The sequence below is a fragment of the Arachis ipaensis genome, chromosome B01 (assembly GCF_000816755.2).
Source record: "Arachis ipaensis cultivar K30076 chromosome B01, Araip1.1, whole genome shotgun sequence".
NCBI classification, from domain to species: domain Eukaryota; kingdom Viridiplantae; phylum Streptophyta; class Magnoliopsida; order Fabales; family Fabaceae; genus Arachis; species Arachis ipaensis.
This window is the reverse complement of record NC_029785.2, coordinates 49815246-49829950: the sequence shown is the minus strand read 5'-3', so window position 1 is coordinate 49829950 and position 14705 is coordinate 49815246. Positions and strand designations below refer to the sequence as shown.

Sequence of the window (14705 nt, the reverse complement as noted above, 5' to 3'; positions counted from 1 at the left end):
GATGTAGTGATCTGATCCCAATAGTCACGAGGAGGGAAATAGAATGCCTGAGGCATCTCCAGCTACTCCTACTGATGAGGGGGAGCTTGCTCCTAAGGTGGTGCACGTCCATGCTCCCTAGCATGCTCTGTACCTATCCTAGTGATAGGTCTATCAATAGCAATCAGGGTATCTCCATCAATATGGACTCGGGCATCGTCACATAGGCAGAAGATGAGGTAGGAGAAGGCCAATCTAGTAGAGGTGGGGACCTTCTCGGCTAGTCTATATGACTCCTGAGGGATCACCTGATGCACCTCCACCTCATTACCGAGCATGATGCAATGAATCATCACGGCTCAATCAATAGTAACCTCGGACCGATTACTCATAGGAATAATGGAGCGCTGAATAAACTCCAACTATCCCCAAGCAACTAGCCTCAGATTGTGCCTGCCTAGCTGGCCTCTAGCATTCCTCCTCCACTGTGCTCCGAGGAGGCAGATATCAGTAAGGACCTGGTCCAGTCTCTGGTCAGTGTTGACCTTCTGAGTGTAAAAGTGAGGGTTGTCTCTGGATGATGGCAAATGAAGTATCTCCCTCACCCTCTCTGGACTCAACTCAAGGATCCTCCATCGGACCATAATGCTCCAGTTTTTCGGGTCTGGGTTCACGCCTGTGACATGCTTGTAAGTCACCCAAGCATTGGCGTAGAACACCCTGACCATAAGCACATCCACATCGGTCACAGCGTTGGTTAGAACTTCCCAACCCCTCTTCAGAACCTGGTCCTGGATTTTCGGATACTCGCCCGGCTGCAGGTCAAAGCAGACCTCCGAGATCACTTTCTTTTTGTTGACAACTTCATTAAAATAATTCTCGTGGGTCTTAGAGAAAATTTGGGTAAAGTCATATCGGCTGGATGCAGGAGCCTTTTCTTTTCTCTTCCTTGAAGAGGATTCACCAGTTTCGAGTGTCATATGGATAATGATAAAGAAGAAAAGCGGAGTGCCCCAATACCAAACTTAAGGCTTTTGCTCATCCCTGAACAAAGTAAAAGAGAAGAAGGAAAGGAAATGTAAGAAGGGGAGAAGATGGGGGATGGGGGTTGGCTACGGTCTGGAGAAGAAAAAAGAAATGAAAAGAGGAGAGTGGAGGAGAGGTGAGTTACGGTCAAGTAAGCAAGAGAAAGGAGTGAAGGGTGTTTGGAAAGGGAAGAGTAAGAAGTAAGGTGGTAGAAAGAAATGAAGAAGTGGATTATATATAGAGGGGAGAGACTTCGGTTATGGTGGGACCAAAGAGAGGAATGGGTGTAAGTAAGTTGAAGGGAATGGTGTGGCAAAAACAATCGCTAATTTAAAAAATAAAAAGATGTTATCCAAATTACCCTCACTAACCATAACTCACCCACACCATTCTCATCTTCTCCAATCAGATACCATTGTCATCTCCGAGCACCATTGTCGTCTTCTTCACTGCCATCTCCTAAGGTCTCGTCACCATCTTCTTCTACAGTCTTGGTGTCATCGCCTTCGTCGTTGAGATCCCGGCGTCGTCTTTGTCGTCTTCAAGAAGGTAACCTCCTAATCGTCATCTTCAAGCAGGTAACCTCCTAATTGCCGATTACAATCCATTCTGTTAGGTTTGATTTTTCCCCTCTGGTTAGGATTTTAGCAACGTGCCTCGTTGAATTTGCCAGATCTCCAGATCCGCTTCATTCTTCTTCCTCCGCTTCTTCCCCCACTGCTCGCGATGCTAATGCCTCTTCCTCTTCCTCTTCGTCTCCTACTTCCAGGTTCATTCACCTTTTCTTCTCTCTTCTCATTCACTCATTGTATTCCCTTTCAATTCTCTTCGTTCTTATTTTTCAATGTCAGCGACTATTTAGCTACTTTTTAGGTTTTCCCTTTCAAATGCTAGTAATATCAAAGTTTTTGCACTGCTTTATTACTCTTTCAGTTATTAAAGCTTAGCCATATCTGCTTTGTAGATTTAGCACCATTGGGGATCCGCCTGTAAATTTTGATATTCGAGCATAAGACTTCACCAAATGCTTTAAGTTTAATTTAAATGCACCAATTATTAACTTAACAAATCCGTGCATTGCTTGATTCTTATAAAGATGTAAAATTTTATGGTCATGTAGTAGTCTAGACAGAGTTTAGATCATGTCCTGCTATTTCTTTTTTTTTTGGGCTATAATTTCAAGTTCCATGTATTGATTGTGGTGAACTTGTGATCATGATCTTTCAACCTTCAAATCATGGAAATGCATGAACTGGAATTAGAATTCAAGAGATCTTGGGATGCATTTGGAAAGCTCATAACAAATCAGAGGTTAGGCACATTGCACTCATAAAATGTTTAACTGGAAGCTCATATTACTGTTAGTTTTCCCCCTTCTGGTGCATGGTACAGTAATGCTACTTATGCTCTTATCTGTACATATGTAAGCATTGATGAACGCAAAAAGGCTTATATTTGATCGACATAACTTAGTTTGTTATGTTGTTGTTTGGTGCGTGGAATTAAACTTCGCACAACTGAACCAGCAAGTGCACTGGGTCGTCCAAGTAATACATGAGTGAGTCAGGGTCGATCCCACAAGGATTGTTGGCTTGAATTAAGTTGTGGTTATCTTATAAATCTTAGTCAGGCGGATAGAAAAGTTGTTTGTTTATTTAAAGCACATAAAAGTAAAATAAAGATAACGTTACTCAATTGAAGGTGAATGCAATGATAAGAAGATGGTTAAGGCTTCAGAGATGTTTTGTTCTTCTGGATTAATTCGGTCTCACTGTCTATGCCAACTGTGAATGATTTCTTCTATGGCAGGCTGTATGTGATCAACGCCTTTCTTGAGAGGTCGCCGATTCTCCTCCAGGCTGAACACCAGGGCTAGTGCACATCCAGTCTAATTGAGGGTGAAGCTATCCATTCCCCTTGATGATCCTACTCAAAACGCCACAGACAAGGTCGAATCTTCCAGATCAGAGAATGATGCACCTTTGGTTCTAGCCTTTATCACAAAGACCCTAATCTCCCCATACCTCGGCTGAACTGATGTCTCGAGAAGTCCCCAACAAAGTTGTGGATTAGCCGTCTAAGAGATGTATAATCAAGCTAGTGGTTCATTGATATCCGATGAAAGACGCTTGCTGAACCCATGTAGAAGAGAGTTAACCTTGTGCCGGTTCAACTCATTCATAAGGTTGAAGAACGAGGATACATCGTAGAATAGAGAATCAAACACGAATTGAGATAGAACAGTAATACTTTTATTAATCCATAAAACTCAGCAGAGCTCCTTCTCTTAACCTAGGAGGTTTAGTGGCTCATACTGTACATAGAACAATGTAAAAACGTGTAAAGTGGTAGTAGAAGATCGAGTGTGTCTAACAAAGGGTGATCTTCTCCTATATATATTTTAACCTAATGACTAAAAATTACAAAAATATGATAGGTTTAGGCTTGTAGTGCGAAAATCCATTTTTGGGACCCACTTGGTGAGGTTTGGGATGAGCTTTAGTGTCTCCCACGTGCTAGGACTCCTTAGGGGTGTTGAACACTGGCTAAGGGCTCCCTTTTGGGCGTTGGACGCTGATCACCTCCTTGTGGGCGTTGCACGCCTGGACTTGGGTAGATGGCTAGCGTTGAACGCCAGTTTTTGGTCTTCAATTCTAATACAAAGTATAGACTATTATACATTTCTAGAAAGCCCTGGATGTTAGCTTCCCATAGCTATTGAGAACGCTCCATGTGGAAGCCTGTAGCTCCAGAAAAGCTCCTTCGAGTTCACAGAGGTCAGATCCTGACAGCATCTGCAGTGCTTTCTCTGCCTCTGAATCAGACTTTTGCTCCAGCTCCTCAATTTCAACCAGAAAATACCTTAAATTGCATAAAAACACACAAACTCATAGTAGAATCCAAAAATATGAATTTTGTACTAAAACCTATGAAAACTTGATAAAACTTAAATAAAACATATAAAAAACTATATAAAAATGATGTCAAAAAGCGTATAAAATATCTGCTCATCATTGTTGCTGTTGGAGAAGATGAAGTATTTACATTTGCATTCTTTATGAGTTAATTTAAATATATATTATTACAAGATAAATTTGAAAACTTAAGAGTTTATTTGTGGCTTCTATTTCTTTCTCCAATGATCTTGAGAAAAACTTTATGAGATAATATATTTCTTGCATATATATATATATTTGCAATGCTTTTTGAATCTAAAATTTCTTACAGATTTTCATGACTAGAGTGTGATAACTGATTTTTGATGTTGTTGGTGCACAGGTAGTGCACAAATTCCCACACTTCTTTCAACTGAACCAACAAGTGCACTGGATCGTCCAAGTAATACCTGAGTGAGTCAGGGTCGATCCCACAAGGATTTTGATTTGAAGCAAGCTATGGTTATCTTGCAGATCTTAGTCAGGCGGATAGAAGAGTTGTTGGATTTGTTTAAACGCATAAAAAGAATAAAGATGGAATTACAAGGTTTGATTATAAGAAGATGGTTAAGATGATGGTTAAGGCTTGGAGATGCTTTGTTCTTCTGGAATAATTTTAGTCTTACTGTCTTCTTCAACTATGAATGATTTCTTCTATGGCAGGCTATATGTGATTGACGCCGGTTGAGAGATTACCAATGCTCCTCTAGATCTGAACCCCACGGTTATTGTGAATCCATTCTGATTGAGGATGAAGCTCCTGTAGTCCATTCTCCTTAATGATCCTACTCAAAATGCCACTGACAAGGTCGAATCTTTCGGATCAGAGAATGATGTGCCTTTGGGTTCTAGCCTCTACCATAAAGACCCTAATCTCCCCATACCTCGGCTGAACTGATGTCTCGAGAAGTCCCCAACGAAGTCGTGGATTAGCCGTCTAAGAGATGTGTTCAACGCATTCATAATGATGAAGAACGAAGATACATCTTAGAATCGAGAGTCAAACACGGATTGAAAGAAAACAGTAATACTTTTATTAATCCATAAAACTCAGCAGGGCTCCTCCCCTCAACCTAGGAGGTTTAAAAACTCATACTGATAGAAAATACAATGTGAAAAACGAAATATGCTGGAAGAGATCCTAAACAAATGTGATCTTCTCCTTTTAATACTAAACTAATGACTAAGGATTACATAAAAAGGGTAAAACCATCTTTTAGTGCTAAAATCTACTTCCGGCGCCCACTTGGTGAGTGTTTAGGCTGAGCTTTGATGAGATCCATGTGCTAGAAAACCTCTAGGGCATTGACCACTGGCTAGGGGGTCCTTTATGGGTCTTGGACGCTGGTCTCTTCTCCTTTGGGCGCTGGACGCCAGAATAGGGCAGGAGGCTGGCATTGGACGCCAGTTTTGGGCTTTCAATTCTAAAGCAAAGTATAAATTATTATACATTGCTGCAAAGCGCTGGATGTTAGCTTTCTATAGCTGTTGAGAACGCTCCATTTGGACTTCTATAGCTCCAGAAAAGCTCTTTCGAATACAAGGAGGTCAGATCTGGACAGCATCAGCAGTGCTTTCTCTGTCTCTGAATCAAACTTTTGTTCCAACTCCTCAATTTCAGCAAAAAAAATACCTGAAATTGCATAAAAACACACAAACTTAAAGTAGAATCCAAAAATGTGAATTTTGCACTAAAACCTATGAAAACTTAATAAAACATAAACAAAATATACTAAAACTATATGAAAATGATGCCAAAAAGCGTATAAATTATCCGGTCATCAAAACACCAAATTTAAATTGTTGCTTGTCCCCAAGCAACTAAAAACAAAATAGGATAAAAAAAGAGTAAGATACAATAAATCTCAGAGTTTTCAATGAAGCTCAGTTTCAATTAGATGAGCGGGACTTAGTAGCTTTTTGCTTCTGAATAGTTTTGGCATCTCACTATCCATTGAAACTCAAAAGTGTTAGTCTCTTTAGGAACTTAGAATCCAGATGATATTATTGACTCTCCTAGTTTAGCTCTTTTTTATTCTTGAACACAGCTTTTTAGAGTCTTGGCCGTGACTCTAAGCACTTTGTTTTCCAATATTACCACCAGATACATAAATGCCACAGACACTTTAGCTGGGTGAACCCTTTCGGATTGTGATTCAGCTTTGCTAGAATCCCCAGATAGAGGTGTCCAGAGTTTTTAAACACGCTCTTTTTGCTTTGGATCACGACTTTAACTGCTCAGTCTCAAACACCACAAGCATATGGTTAGGGACAGCTTGGTTGAGCTGCTTAAACCCGGATTTTATTCCTTGTAGGCCCTCCTAACCGTTGATGCTCAAGGCCTTGGATCCTTTTACCCTTGCCTTTTGGTTTAAAGGGTTATTGGCTTTTTGCTCTTGCCTTTTGGTTTAAAGAGCTATTGGCTTTTTCTGCTTTTTATTTTTTATTTTTTTCGCATGTATATATATATATATATATTTTTTTTTTCTTTTGCAACATGCTTTTTCTTTTTCTTTTTTCTACTTTTTCTTGCTTCAAGAATCAATTTTTGGATTTTTCAGATTACCAATAATACTTTTCCTTTTTCATCATTCTTTCAAGAGCCAACATTCTTAATTTCAATTTCAAATATGTAGTGTTTATTCATACATTCAGAAAACAAAAGCAACACCACCACATCAAAATAATTGAACTATTCTTATTATATAACTTGAAATTCATGTATCTCTCAATTCTTTTCAAATAAAATTTTATTTTAAGTAATGGTGAGAGATATATGGAACATTTTATCACTTTAAGACATAGATAGAAATGATCATCCAATAAGAACAAGAGAACAGACAATACAACACAATAGAAAATAGAAAAATAATAAAAGAAAAGGAGATTAAGAGAATGAATCCACCTTTAATGGTGGCAGTTAGTGCTCCTCCTTGAGGACCCAATGTAGTGCTTGATCTCTTCAATGTCACTCCTTTGTTTTTGTTGTTCTTCCCTCAAAGCCCTTTGATCTTTTTTTATGGCCCTTTGGTCTTCCCTTATTTCATTGAAGATGGTGGAATGCTCTTGATGCTCCAACCTCAATTTCTCCAAGAGAATTATACAATTGGTCCTAATAGCCTTAAGGAGGGAAATGCATCCCTTGAGGTATCTCAGAGATCTCATGTTGAGGCGGGTGCATAGGCTCTTGTGCATGCTCTCTAGTTTGCTCCGTCCTCTTCTTATTGATGGACTTGTCCTTCTCAATAGAGATATCTCCCTATATGACAATTCTAGCTGAATTGCATAGATGACAGATGAGGTGTGGGAATGCCAACCTTGCTTTGGTAGAAGGCTTCTCAGCTATCTTGTACAATTCTTGAGGGATCACCTCATGTACTTCCACCTCACTTCCAATCATGATGCAATGGATCATGATGGCTCTTTCAATATTCATTTCTGACCAGTTGCTAGTGGGGATGATAGAACGTTGGATGAATTCCAACCATCCTCTAGCTATGGGCTTGAGGTCAAGCCTTCTTACTTGAATGGGCTTGCCTTGGGAATCCCTTTTCCACTGTGCTCCTTCCACACAGATGTCTGAGAGCACTTGATCGAGTCTCTGACCAAAGTTGACTCTTCTAGTGTAAGGATGTAGGTCTCCTTGCATCAAGGGCAAGTTGAACACCAACCTCACACTTTTCGGGCTAAAATCTAAGATTCTCCCTCGGACCATGGTGCTCCAATTCTTGGGATTTGGGTTCACACTAATCTCATAGTTTTTTTGTGACCCATGTATTAGCATAGAACTCCTGCACCATTAAGATCCCAACCTCTTGGATGGGATTGGTTAGGACTTCCCAACTTTTTCTCCGATTTCTCTTTGGATCTCCGGGTACTCATTCTTTTTTAGCCTGAAAGGGACCTTAGGGATCACCTTTTTCTCTGCTACTACTTCATAGAAGTGGTCTTGCTGGGCTTTGGTAATGAATCTCTTCATCTTCCAAGATTCGGAGGCGGCGGCTACTGCCTTACCTTTCCTCTTTCTAGAGGGTTCTCCAACCTTGGGTGCCATAAGTGGGAATGGAAAGCAAAAGAGCAATGCTTTTCCAACACCAAACTTAAAAGCTTTGCTCGTCCTCGAGCAAAAATGAATAAAAAAGAATAGAGTAGAAGAAGAAGAAAATAGAAGGAGATAGAGGGAGAGAGCAATTCAGCCAAGGGGGCTTTGATGTGTATAAGAGGTATGTGTATAAAAGGTTAGTAAGAGGGGTATTTATAGGAGTGGTCTAGGGTTGAGTTCGGTCATAGGTGGGGTAAATGGGAGCGAAATTTGATTTTGAAGTGGGTGGGGGGTTAGTGGGAGTTATGATGGTTTTGGGGAAGTGATATGGATGTGATTGGGCTAGAGTTTATAGGGAAGAGTGTATAGGAAAGTGTGAAAGTAAGAGGGAAGAAGTGGGGTAGGTAAAGATGCTGTGGGACCCACTGGTCCTGAGAGGCTAGGGAATTCAGATTCCATCCCCTCTGTATGGGCATTTGAACACCCAGCACTATGCCCATAGCTGGCGTTCAACGCCAACAAGACTGCCACTTTGGGCGTCGAACGCCCAGCCAATGCTCCCTGGCTGGCGTTCAATGCCAGCAATACACTCCATCCAGAGTGTTCTGTTTTCATTACTGAACCTTTCTATCTCTGTTCTAACTGCTTCACATGATCATGAACCTAAAGAAATAAATTTAAGAAAAACAAAATTAAGGAATTAAAAGAAATAGAAATAATTAATTAGGGTCGTATTGCCTCCCAAGAAGCGCTCTTTTAACGTCACAAGATTGACAGTTAGCACCTTACAAAGGTTGATATGGGCTCAGAATTTCGCCTCTTACAATGAACCTTCTTTCTGTCTTCTCATGAATAAGCTCCACATGCTCTAGAGACAAGACACGACTCACTGTATGTGGTATGACTGGCTTCTTGGTGAAGACAACTCTCATACCAGGTGAGGGGCCTTCAGTGGGGACTTTCTTGTCCCTCCAGCCTTGAGGTACTTTCTTCTTAATACCTTTATTCTCAGTGCTTGTTGATGGCTGCCCAACACCAAATTTAGAATTGATGTTTGGGGACTTAGTAAAGCTCTGCACTAAAAGAGATGGTTGGAACACTAAGTGTTGCACAGTTATCTCTTTTTTTTCAGAAGGAGAGTTGGGTTGAGGTATCTTGAACAAGATATGATTCTCTCTTAGTTGTAGAATTAGTTTTCCCTTTGTTACATCAATGATAGCATTGGAAATGGCTAGGAAAGGTCTTTCAAGGATGATGGATTCATCCTCATCTACCCCAGTATCTAAGATAATGAAGTTTGCAGGGATGTAAAGGTTTTCAACGTTCACCAAGACATCCTCTACTAAGCCATATGCTTTCTTCATTGATTTGTCTGTCATCTCTAGTGAGATATATATTTACAGCTTGTACCTCAAAGATTCCCAGCTTCTCCATTACAGAGAGTGGTATGAGGTTTATACTTGACCCTAGGTCACACAGAGCCTTCTTAAAGGTTATGGAGCCTATGGTGTAAGGAATTAGGAAGCGTCCAGGATCTAAAAGCTTCTGGGGTAGCTTCTGTTGAACCAAAGCATTGAGTTCTTTGGAAATCACTGGAGGTTCTTCCTCCAAAGGCTTTGTACCAAATAGCTTGGCATTCAGCTTCATGAGAGCTCCTAGGTACCAAGCAACTTGCTCTTCCCTATTGTCCTCATCCTCATCAGAGGATGAATATTCATCAAAACTTATGCACTGCAGGAGTGCATGCAAGGGAACCTCTATGGTTTCAATATGAGCCTTGGCTTCCTTTAGTTCTTGGATAGGGATTTCTTGAGTGGATATTGAAAACTCAGAGGGTGTGCCATTACTGGCATTCAACGCCAGTTCTTGTGGCTTTTTGGCCGTTGAACGCCCATCATGCACCCCTTCATTGGCGTTAAATGCCAGGTTCCTTACCAAGTTGAGCGTTGAACGCCCAGGAGGGACCTCCTTCCTGGCGTTCAATGCCAGAGTCCCTATATGTTTAGGCATTGAACGCCCAGTGAAGTCTTCCTCACTAGCGTTCAATACCATCCCATTCTCTCCAGATTTGGCCTCTACCTCTATAGTGATGGCCATGCATTCTTCTCTTGGGTTTACTTCAGTGTCACTAGGAAGAGTGTTAGGAGAAGTCTCAAGGATTCTCTTGCTCAATTGACCAATTTGTACCTCCAAATTTCAAATGGAGGATCTTGTTTCAGTTATGAAACTATGAGTGGTCTTAGAGAGGCTGGAAACTAGAATGGATAAGTTAGAAAGGCTCTGCTTAGGAGTCTCCATATTCCCTTGAGAAGATGAGAATGGTGGCCTATTGTTGAACCTATTCTGGGTTCTTCCACCTTGATTGTTATTGAAACCTTGCTAAGGTTTCTGTTGATCCTTCCATGAAAGGTTAGGATGATTCCTCCATGAAGGGTTGTAGGTGTTTTCATAGGGTTCTCCCATGTAATTCACCTCCTCCATGGTGGGTTTATCAGGATCACAAGCTTTTACTTCAGAAGAAGCTTCCTGAGTGCTGCTAGCTGTAGCTTGCATTCCAATCAAATGCTGAGAGATCATATTGACCTGCTGGGTCAAGATCTTGTTCTGAGCCAATATGACATTCAAAGTATCAACTTCAAGAACTCCTTTCTTCTGAGAGATCCCATTGTTCATAGGATTTCTCTCAGTGGTGTACATGAATTGGTTGTTTGCAACCATCTCAATGATTTCTCTTGCTTCTGTAAACATTTTCTTTAAGTGGAGTGATCCACCTGCAGAGCTGTCCAATGATATTTTGGACATCTCAGACAGACCATCATAGAAAATTTGTAGGATAGACCATTCTGAGAGCATGTCAGGAGGACACCTCCTAATTAGTTGCTTGTATCTTTCCCAAGCTTCATAGAGGGATTCACCTTCTTTTTGTCTGAAAGTTTGAACTTCCACTCTGATTTTGCTCATCCTTTGAGGAGGAAAGAATTTGGCCATGAAATTATTGACCAACTTTTTCCAAGAGTCTAGGTTCTCTTTTAGTTGAGAATCCAACCATATTTTAGCTCTGTCTCTAACATCAAAGGGAAAAAGCATAAGTCTGTAGACCTCAGGATCCACTCCATTGGTCTTAACAGAGTCACAGATTTGCAAGAATTCAGATAGGAATTGATGTGGATCTTCCAATGGAACTCCATGGAACTTGTAATTCTGTTGCAGAAGAGAGTCTAATTGAGGCTTAAGCTCAAAGTTGTTAGCTCTGATGGCAGGTACAAAGATGCTTCTGCCATAAAAATCAGAGGTAGGTATGGTAAAGTCACCAAGAACCTTTCTTGCCTCTCCTTCATGATTAGGCTCGGCTGCCATGTCTTCACCATCCTGTTCAAAATTTTCTAAAAGGTTTCTTCCAGAGTGTTATGCTTTAACTTGTTGTAAGCTCCTCCTTAAATTCCTTTCTAGTTCTGGATCAAGATTAAAGAGAGGCTCTTTATCCCTGTTCCTGGTCATAAACAAGAAAACACAGATACAACAAGAAAGGAAGCTTCTCTGCTAGAGGACAGAGAACTCCTAGTGAGATGTGAGGGATAAAAGAAAGAAGAATGAAGATAGAAGAAGGAGAAGAAGAATTTTGAATAAGAGAGAAGAAGAATTCGAAAATTAGAAGTAAAAAGATAAACAAGAATTAAAATATTTTTGTTTTTATTTTATTTATTTATTTATTTGAAAATAAAAGTTAATTAATTAAAAAGAATTGAAAATTAATTAATGAATTTCGAAAAAGAAGAGAGAGAAATAGAAGAAGAAATTTCAAAAAATAGAAGAGAGAAGAATTAGTTAGGAAGTTTTGAAAAAGAAGAGAGAGAACAAGTAACTAATTAAGAAAGATTTGAAAACAAGATAAGATAGAAGATTAGAAAAGATTTGAATTTAAAATTTGAAATTTGAAAGTTAAATTTTGAATTTTTAAATTGAAATTTGAATTTTGAATTTTGAAATTGAAATTTGAATTTTGAATTTTGAATTTTAAATTTTAAATTTTAAATTTTGAAGTTTAAAATTTTGAAATTGTAAATTTTGAAATTTGAATTTGAAACAAGATAAGATAAAGATTTGATTTTTGAAAAGGTTTGATTTTGAAATTTGAATTTGAAATAAGACAAGATAAGATTTTTGAATTTTAAAGAAAGATAAGATTTTGAAAAAGATATGATTTTTGAAAAGGTTTGATTTTGAAAAGATTTGAATTTTGAAATTTAAAACTAAGATAAGATAAGATAATGATTTTGAAATTAAAATATGAAATTTTATTTGAAATTTTCGAAAATTAATTAAAATAAAGATAGAAAAGATTTTTTTTATTTTTGAATTAATGAAGAAAGAGAAACAACAGAAAGATACCAAACTTAAAATTTTTAGATCTAAAACTTTTAAGATCAAAACAAGAAGAAAAACAAGAACACTTTGAAGATCAAGAAGAACACTAAGAACAAAACTCAAAGAATTCAAAGAAAACAAGAACATGCAAAAGACACCAAACTTTAAATTTTTGAAAACCAAAGACACAATTTTCGAAAATTATAAAGAAAAGACACAAGAAGACACCAAACTTAAAGATTGACACAAGATTCAAACAAAAGACACTATTTTTTGAAAATTTTTAGAAAAAGACTCAAAGAAATTCAAAAAAGAACAAGAACAAAAACAAAAGGCTCAAACCAAAAATAAAGATTAATAAAGAAAAGAAAAGGTTTTTGAAAAATTTTTTGAAATTTTCGAAAAAAAGAAAATAAATAAAAGACTCTAACAACATTAAAGACAATACCTAATCTAAGCAATAAGATAATCCGTTAGTTGTCCAAACTCGAACAATCCCTGGCAACGGCGCCAAAAAAATGGTGCACGAATTTCCACACTTTGTACAACTGAACCAACAAGTGCACTGGGTCGTCCAAGTAATACCTGAGTAAGTCAGGGTCAATCCCACGAGGATTGTGATTTGAAGCAAGCTATGGTTATCTTGCAGATCTTAGTCAGGCGGATAGAAGAGTTGTTGGATTTTTTTAAACGCATAAAAGGAATAAAGATGGAATTACAAGGTTTGATTATAAGAAAATGGTTAAGAAGATGGATGTGCTTTGTTCTTCTGGATTAATTCTGGTCTTACTGTCTTCTTCAACTGTGAATGATTTCTTCTATGGCAGGCTGTATGTGATTGACGCTGGTTGAGTGGTCGCCAATGCTCCTCCAGATCTGAATCCCAAGATTAGTGTGGATCCATTCTGATTGAGAGTGAAGCTCCTGCAGTCCATTCTCTTTAATGATCCCACTTAAAACGCCACAGACAAGGTCGAATCTTCCAGATCAGAGAATGCTGCGCCTTTAGGTTCTAGCCTCTACCACAAAGACCCTAATCTCTCCATACCTCGGCTGAACTGATGTCCTGAGAAGTCCCCAACGAAGTCGTGGATTAGCCATCTAAGAGATGTATAATCAAGCTAGTGGTTCATCATTGTTCGATGAAAGACGCACTCTTAGCCCATATAGAATGAGATAACCTTATTCCAGTTCAACGCATTCATAATGATGAAGAACGAAGATACATCTTAGAATCGAGAATCAAACACAGATTGAAAAAAAACAGTAATACTTTTAATAATCTATAAAACTCGCAGGGTTCCTCCCTTTAACCTAGGAGGTTTAGAAACTCATACTGATAAAAAATACAATGTGAAAAACAAAACATGCTAGAAGAGATCCTAAACAAGTGTGATCTTCTCCTTTTAATACTAAACTAATGACTAAGGATTACATAAAAAGGGTAAAACAGTCTTTTAGTGCTAAAATCCACTTCTGGGGTCCACTTGGTGAGATCCGGACAGCATTTGCAGTGCTTTCTCTGTCTCTGAATCAGACTTTTGCTCCAGCTCCTCAATTTCAGCCAGAAAATACCTGAAATTTCATAAAAATACACAAACTCAAAGTAGAATCCAAAATGTGAATTTTGCACTAAAACCTATGAAAACTTAATAAAACTTAAATAAAATATACTAAAACTATATGAAAATGATGCCAAAAAGCTTATGAAATAGCCGTTCATCAACAAGTTAGTTGAAGGCCATATATTCTCTTTTGTTGTTGGAAGAGCATTTGTAACAGATATAGAAAAGCTAAAAGTCAGTAGTAGAAAAAGATCTCTAGATGTTACTCAAGTTTTAAAGTATTTCCCTAAAGCCACAAAGATTTGACTTAGATGTTGCTTGAAATATTGTGGCCCTTTTTTTAGTTAATTATTTATTTTAAAAATTCACTATGCTACCCTTATGTGCAAAAGGACATTAGTATTGGAGCAAATCTATTGTCTACATTGGAAATCCTAGTATCTGGGGTATGCTTCTCAAACTTTTTGGCAGAAACCATGCATATTTGTTTTCAGTTGATGCTTATTTTTTGCTTTGATAAAATTCTCAGCTTTTGTTAATATTGGTGACAGGAGACCTTGGGTTGTCATGCTTTAATAATTAATGATTCACTTTAGAAATGGCTATTTAAAAAGCCTTAGATTACATTTATTCCCTATTGTGAAGAGTGTCGACTCATTCAGCCAAATGAGAGGAATCAAAAGTTTTTCTCAAAGAAAAAGTAGATAATATTTAAATTAAAATTTTAAAAATTTGATTATTCCCAATAGTGATGACTGCTTTGCCGTTAACAATGACTTTGAAATCTGTCAG

The 14705-nt window shown here is 38.3% G+C and overlaps 1 long non-coding RNA gene across 1 annotated transcript in view; it reads right to left on the bottom strand.

Moving 5' to 3' along the window:
• The window catches only part of LOC110269965, a 19168-nt gene continuing 5366 nt past the window's right edge, over nt 904-14705 (bottom strand). Inside the window, exons 2-5 of the long non-coding RNA XR_002358843.1 lie at nt 6065-6071; nt 2831-2836; nt 1096-1098; nt 904-916 (exon numbers count right to left, since the gene is read on the bottom strand). This is a non-coding gene — a long non-coding RNA (uncharacterized LOC110269965). The remainder of the gene's footprint in view (nt 917-1095; nt 1099-2830; nt 2837-6064; nt 6072-14705) is intronic.